Here is a 7680-nt window from a genome sequence, read left to right as displayed (position 1 = left end):
TTTCAAAAGTTTATAACAGGTTCACGCAAACAAGCACATTCTGCCCTTCCTCTATTATTCTAGTCATTCCCATCTCTGGCTGCGTCTATGAATTTTCTCAGCCTGCAAAGATGGATATTGGATGTTTTCTACTGTCACATTCACATATATCTGCCACTACCAAAAGTCTCTTTGAGGCCTGTGCCAATGGAAATCAGTGGAGAACGTGGCTTAGTTTTAGCTGCTGGTCAGACGAGCTCTGTCACGGTAGTCTTACAAGTCTTTGCTCTTATTGTGTGCAAAGTACTTTCTAGGCTAAGGTAAATATCGTCACATTTTCTTTGTTTTGTTTTCTTTGCTCTAGCTGGGAAGTTGATACCAAGTCCTTCTAAAAAATATTTACATTTTACATATATAAAACCATACTTGCATATTTGCACATAGCTAAAAATATAAATATACTTTCTTCCTTAGCAAAGGAGAACATCTAAGAGAATAAAGCTGTTCACATTTTCACGTGCGCATGTTGAAAAAAAATCTGAGACCCAAAGGCTAGGCTTCCTATATTGTTAAAAAATATATATCTCATAGATATGATGCTTGAATTAGCAAACACAGGTTTTTGATTTTAAAACGTCAATGACAAGTTAAAAACAGAGTCTCTGGTCAAAGAGATCTGGGACTAGTTTTCTCTGAATGCAAAACACATAAGCAATCTGTGAAATGTTCTACTGTAGGCTGAAGGGGAAAGGGGTGTAACTAGCATTTCCTTTTCAGCCTGAAAATTTACAGGAATGCAACAGCACATCTGTATGGAATTAGCATGGCTTCTCTCCCTAATACGTTGAGATTCATGTGACTGCAACCCTAGAGCCTACGATCTTGAGTCCAGATTTGTTTTACCTAATAAAAACAGCAGGGCTGATTGTACCTTAGGGTCTAATATTTAAAAAGACTAAAATTATATTTTTAAGAAAACAAAAATAAAAGCAGGCCGTTTCATAGGATTTTTAAGCCCTTACATCTTTAGATAGCTGTTTAAGAGGCTGGGTGTAGCAGGCTATATACCAAACCATGTACCTAGAGTTGCCGGCACTACAGCTGGATTGGAGACTATCAGTACACTCTGAGAAATCCTCCTTTTTGGAAAGCCACATTACAAACATCTCTGCTGACTGCCAGTTTTCTTATGGAATTTGCATCGGTACATGACCCATTCTTTTTCCTTCCATTAGTCTATGTGAAGGGCATGCTGTATATAACATGCCATAATTACAATATGCTGGCATCGTGCTGCTGAAATTAGTCAATGCAAAGTTTTGAATTGTTCTTAGTATATGTAGTGCCATCACAGATTTTTCACAGAATCACAAAGGTTGGAAAAGACCTATAAGATCATCACGTCCAACCATTAACCCAACACCACCGTGCCACAATGATAATATATATTGTAGATATAATATTCTATATAATACTATATATTTGACTTCTATCATAGAATATGTAATAGATACTTATTTCTCTATGTGTTTTGAGCATGGACCTTTTTGAAATCTCCTGCGTAATGATCAGAGTCTTATATATCAAGATTATGCTGGCTGGAACCTTACATAGATTTGGCACCCATCTGTTTCAATTTGCAGTCGAGTGAAAATTACCAGCTTTGCATTTCATAGGTGTGTGCCTATATAAAGGAACGGCCATGACAGCAGTTTAGCAACTTCACATTTGCACGTGTTTTACAGCATGCAACGAAATCAAAGTCCACCTGTATTTACATTCCAAAAACCTATTTTAATTTGGTAAAAATGAAGTTTGGTTCTAGTATGCAAAACCAACGATGTCATGTCCATCAGAGAGGAAGAACACAAAAAAACGCAGCAGAAAATTGTTATTAATTTCTCGTTAAGAATTCTTTTTGATTCGGTAACGCCACTGCTTAGTTTGGGGCTTATCAGAGGTTCTTGGGACTGCTGTCAAGGTCGCTTTACTTCGGTGATTCCACAGGTGAAGTAATATTTCCTACGAAGAGAGAACATAGGCTTTAAGCAGTGACACAGCCAGAGTATCAACCGGTACAAAACTGCACCATTGACGAGAATGGTGGAATGCAGATGAAACTTGGCTGCAACTCTTAAACACCCTCCCAGCTCATCCTTTTAGTCTGTAGTTGACACTTTATCTCCATGTGGGCATGCAGAAGCTTTGACATGTAGAACAGACCGTGTTAAACTTGACCCCCAGTTTTTCAGATTCCTCATTTCCCGACTCCCGCCGGGCCCGACGCAGGCGGCAGCGGGGGCTGGCGCCGGGACAGCGGGAGAGCCGCCCCCGAGGAGGGGCCCCGCCGCGGAGCGCCGGTCCTGCCGGTCCCGCCGGAGCCCCCCGGAGCCCCCCGGAGCCCCCCGGCCCGCGCTGAGGGCGGCGGGGCGGAGCGGAATGGCGGCGGGGGGCGGGCGGTGCGTCTGCGCGGCGGGCGCGGGCGGGAGCCCTTCTTCGCGCGGGAGGGGCGGGCGCGGCTCAGCGCCGGTGCCGGCGCTCACCCGGGGCGGTCCGGGCTGGTCCGGAGCGGCGAGGAAGGCGGCCTCGTTCGCTTCGCGCCCCGGAGCCGGAGGGAACCTCTAAACCCCCTGGTCCAGCCGCTGCCGCGGGCAGGGACATGAGCCGCTCGGCCGGGCCGCGTCCCCTCGCCCCCCGCGGGGAGCTGAGCTCCGCGCTGCCCTCAGCCCTGCCCGGGGCGAGCGGGCCTGAGGGGCTGCGGGGCTGTGGGCAGCGCTGGCCCGGAACGCCTTCCCGCGGGGGTTCGGCTCCGCTTCTTCCCCGGGTGGACGGCGTCGGGGAAAGGTCTTCTCCGGCACGGAGCGGGGCGGGCGGGCGGAGCAGACGCGGGCCCGGAGAGCGGCTGTTTCTGCTGCGGAAGAACCCCCCCTCCCCGGCAGTGCCTCGGCCCAGGTACGGCCCTGCGCCTCCCTTGGGTCACCCGCCGGTTTGCTCGCAGGGGGTGTGCGCAGGAGCGGGAAGCCCCAGTTCAAGTCCTGTTCATACAGTTACCGTTTGATTATTTTATTTAGTTTCTGACGGCTGTGGTTCTCATTGGCAGTCATAGATTCTGAAGTATCCTTCAGCCAGATATATTTTCAATGCTTTTTTTTGTGCTGAAAATGGCTTTTAAATTGTTTTAAATAGGTGTTCTGCTGGCACTGTGCATAGATGTGTGTGTGCACCACCACCCGCCCCAAAGAAACCCACCCCACAGGCACTTCTGTGTTCCAGACTGTCGGTATCACAGCCTCATCGACTTCTTGTGGTATCTATCCCCTGCGCCTGCGCTTTCTCTTGTGTCAGTAATACTTCTGCTGTCTTTGATTCAGGTATTTTCAAAACAATATCCCCTTCCTCGAAAACTATTTGTGCACTCGGTTTGGATAACAAATCCCGTCCCAACAAGGGTATTGGACATTCTGGCATATACAAAAATTCATGTGTAATAATTTTGTTTCCAAATTCCAGATCTAGGGGTTGAAGGAACATCCTGTTTTCCTGCTTCCCGGTTGCTCCAATTATATTAGCAGTTTTATTTCCCAATCTTCCCTTACAGGTATTTAATACTGAATACGTTGCCCCGGTATCTACCAAAAACTCAACTTTAGAATCTCCCAGCCTGATTGTAACCAGAGGCTCAGCTGGGTTCCCCTCCGGTTCCCTTCATTCATCCAAAATCATCATTCTCACAGCTTCCTGCTGGTTTGCCTTTAGTTTAGGGCAATTCTTCTTCCAATGCCCCTCTTCCCTGCAGTACGCATGCTGATTTATCCCTAGTGGCGTGTTGAATTCTCTTCCTCCAAAATTCCTAAAAGCTCCTCTTCCCCTTGCTTGTCCTCTCCCTATTCCCCTTCCAGAATTTCCCATTAAACCAGCTATCAGGCGATTCTCCCTAACGTCTTCCTTCTTCTCCTTCTTCTGTTCTTCTTCTCTTTCCTGATTATTGTAAACTTTCAACTTTCTGTGCTACTTGAAGCATCTTACTTAGGTTCCTTGAATCCTCTCCTTCTAATTTTTGAAGTTTCCTCCTGATATCTGGTACTGCTTGTCCCATAAAAATCGAAGCTGACTGTTGCTGCTCTGCTTGTGTTTCCGATTTCCTATCAGTATATTTTCTAGCCATCTCTTTTAATCTTTCTAGAAATACCGAGGGGGATTCATTTTTGTCCTGTCTCACCTCATATAACTTCGACCAATTGATAGCTTTTGGCATTGCACGTCTAACTCTATACCATACCCATCTTTGGTAATGAGTCAGCTTCTGCCTGTGGTCCACAACATTTGGATCCCACTGGGGGTCCCCCGAAGGGAAGTTCTTTTCTATAGTTCCTGTAAGTATACCATTTGCACCTGCTGCCTCTGCCTGTGTTTTCGCCACTTTTAACACCATCTTTTTTTCCGTGCAATCGAAGAAATTGTCTAATACCACTTGCAAATCATTCCAGGCAGGGTCCTGAGTCCTAATAATCGTTTCCACAACTCTAGCTACTCTTGTTACCAAAAATCGTAATGAAGAAAACTCTCCAAACCAAATGATAGTTTAGAAAGCCGACATTGGTTTATTGCAGCTGGGGGCATGGGGGATTTCTCCTAACATGCACAGCCGGTTAAGATCATGACAGGTATTTAAAACAGTTAACAAAGTTAGTTATGCCTACTGGCTCTACCCTTTAATTAACTCTTGGTTAATACTTTAATTACTTCATCTTAAAGTTACAGTTCTCTTTGAATTCACTACGCATGCTCAGAGAGTAGGGGGCTTAGTTGGGTTGGGGGCTTTTCTAGCTAGGAGGTGTGCTCTTTAACATTATAATGAGATTATAACGAGACAGGTTAACTCTAGCGCACTATTTTGGCATTCCATTCTATTTTTCTATGATTCGTCCTTGTGTTAATCATTATTGCTAGTTAGTAGAGAGTTAGTGGAGACAGTTTTTATCTTTAATATGTCTAAGTGCCAGGTGCGTTTGTTATGAAGTATCTTCTTTCCATTCTTCTCATTCTTCTCACTTGTTTTTGACCTTGTTTTTCAAGATGTTCTGTAACACTCTCCGGATCTTCTCTATATGTTCCTGTGGCCTGTTTCCACGCCATTAAGTCAGTAACAGAAAACGGAACTTTCACATATAGCGGTCCGTACTGACCAACCCCTTGTCGCAAAGGAGCTAACAATTGTGTCTGGTGTCTGATTCTCCGCGATACCGGTGTATGAACCACTACTTCAGGTGGTCCCGCCACATCCTCTTCCATTCCACTACTACTATCTGGTTCCACCCTTTCTCCTGGTCTAATACCTCCCTCTTGCGCCTGATACGGGGAAGAATTTCGCTCACGCGACGGTGGGGCTATATTTAATTCTAGCTCCATTTCATCCTCTCTTGGAGTTGTGCATTTTATGCATCTCTTTCCAATAACACAAGCTGAGCAACAACTTTTAGATTTCCTGTTTTCAGAGGTTAAAGCCATCACTAAATGACCTCGACTTATCAATTTACACTCCTTCTGCCAGTCAGTTCGCTGTCTCAAGTAAAAGAACAAATCCACGTAAGGTACCTCATTCCATTTGCCATCCCTCCTACAGGACAACATCAATTGCAAAATAGTATTATAATTTAAAGTCCCATTAGTTGGCCATTTCTCTTGATCATCTAAAACATATAAAGGCCACCAATTATTACAATACTCAATCATTTGACTTTTATGCAAATCATCATGCAACTCATTCCAGTGTGTCAATAAACGTCCCAAGGGTGACGTCTTTGGTATCTTCTCGTCAATGGCTAAATTCCCCGCGCTCTTACTCTTAAACAATTTTGTTAACGCCATTATGTTTATTATTCTTATTATATTATCAAATATCAAATTACCAAATGACAACTGTCTCAAATACACAAATGTCCAACCCAGCAATAGCTTTCGCTTATGACTTAGGGGCAGACGCCTAGGCTTCCAATGCAAACAAAGCCCCAACCCTGCGAAGCTCTCACTGCACCTTACGGGCAGGCTATCCAAACAAATTCCCAAGAAGTGCCTTACCCTTTTCCAGGGAACGTTGCGAGGAGCTCCTGTGGGTCGAGGGCGATGGTCCTCGCCAAGAATCCCTCGGTGCCGGCTGGAGTCTGATCAGCACTCGATCCCTTCCAGTCTCACTCGCAAGGTCCCATCTGGGTCGCCAAAACTGTTACCGTAAGTCAGCAAAACCAAGAACTTTCTAAGACTTAATTTGAAGTTTAGAAAGCAGGCACTTCTTTATTGCAGCGCTGGATGCACAGGGGATCACTCCGCCTAGTGTCGTGCCGAGTTACTCTGCTACAAAAGTTATATACAATCAAAGTATACATATTCATCATATTTCCAGGAAACAATTAACATATCCATACAACTTCTGAGAACTCATTAATATATGTAAATGTTCATAACGCATGCACCTTCAGGTACACTGGTGGTTGTCCAAAGTCCTCTGGTGGTCATCCACAGTCTCCCTCGTTGTGTCCGCTAGTTGAACCCAATCTTTGCGCATGCTCAGCTTAGTTGCAAAATTCCGTTCCCCTTTAATCTTGGAACCTCCAGAAGATTTTCTCGGTTTACTAACCAGGCCTACAACTTACCATTCTCTTGACAGGAATATCCTCCTTATCGACAAAGCTACATTGTTTAACAATTAGTTCATAATCAAAGCATAGATAAATCACACCTAGTTGCCATTACACAAATTATTTAGCACAAAATATATCATGGTTTTTAATTTTCGTTGATTAGTCTCTTGATTATACAATTCGATCAATATCCATACCCAAAATAATCAATGGTTATTTCTCTTAATGTCTATTGATTGGCGTTCTTGATATTCAAATCCAGATGGGAAGGGTAAGGGGATTTCCAAGCAGCATCACTGGTGCATACCAGGTCCCCATAGTTACGGGACTCAAATGAAACTTCTCTATTCGATTCTTCATTGTTCCATCTCGTTGCGATTAGTTTCTTAATACAAAACAGTGACTCCCTGGTGAGGTTCCTATGGTTACGAGTCTCAAAACACACCAATATTCTAACATTCTATTTCTACTTATAACTAAATTCAGTGATTTTACAACAGCCCCACCTGAAACTGAAGTCCAGTTCTGGACCCGTTGTGTGCATTTGAAGGATGAGTCATTTTCTTGTAGGTGAAGTGGATCCAGACGTGTATCTTGTGTCACTTAAGTGTTCAGTGCACAGATTTCTTGTGAATCTCAGCTACTCAGGTCACGTTCTCTGTCAGTGCTGGAATAAGAATTTTAAGTAAGATGGACCGATATCTGCATGCTGGTGGATCTTATTTGGGAGATCGCAAATGGCCTTCAGCTTTAGGGTCCAATTTAACCATGATTCTAAATGAGAAATAGAAATACCTTTTTTATTTTCCTCCCCTTGACTGACTGCAAGGTTTTTAAGTGAATTGGCCTCTGTATTCCTCGTAATCAGAGTAATGCCTCGGTCTCTGCTGGTGGGGTATGTGGGTGTTGAGAGCTCAGCTGTGCCTGTGATGTCTGCTGCTGCTGTGGTTCCTGGATTCACACGTGGATGAGATCTGAACACAGTCTCTGTTAACAGCTGTTCTCAGTCGGCAGGAAAATTAAATGCTGAGACTGAACTACTTAACCTGAACCTGCTTTTTCT

The sequence above is a fragment of the Gavia stellata genome, unplaced genomic scaffold (assembly GCF_030936135.1).
Source record: "Gavia stellata isolate bGavSte3 unplaced genomic scaffold, bGavSte3.hap2 HAP2_SCAFFOLD_421, whole genome shotgun sequence".
NCBI classification, from domain to species: Eukaryota; Metazoa; Chordata; class Aves; order Gaviiformes; family Gaviidae; genus Gavia; species Gavia stellata.
The sequence above is the reverse complement of the archived record's forward strand: the minus strand, read 5'-3'. Positions refer to the sequence as shown.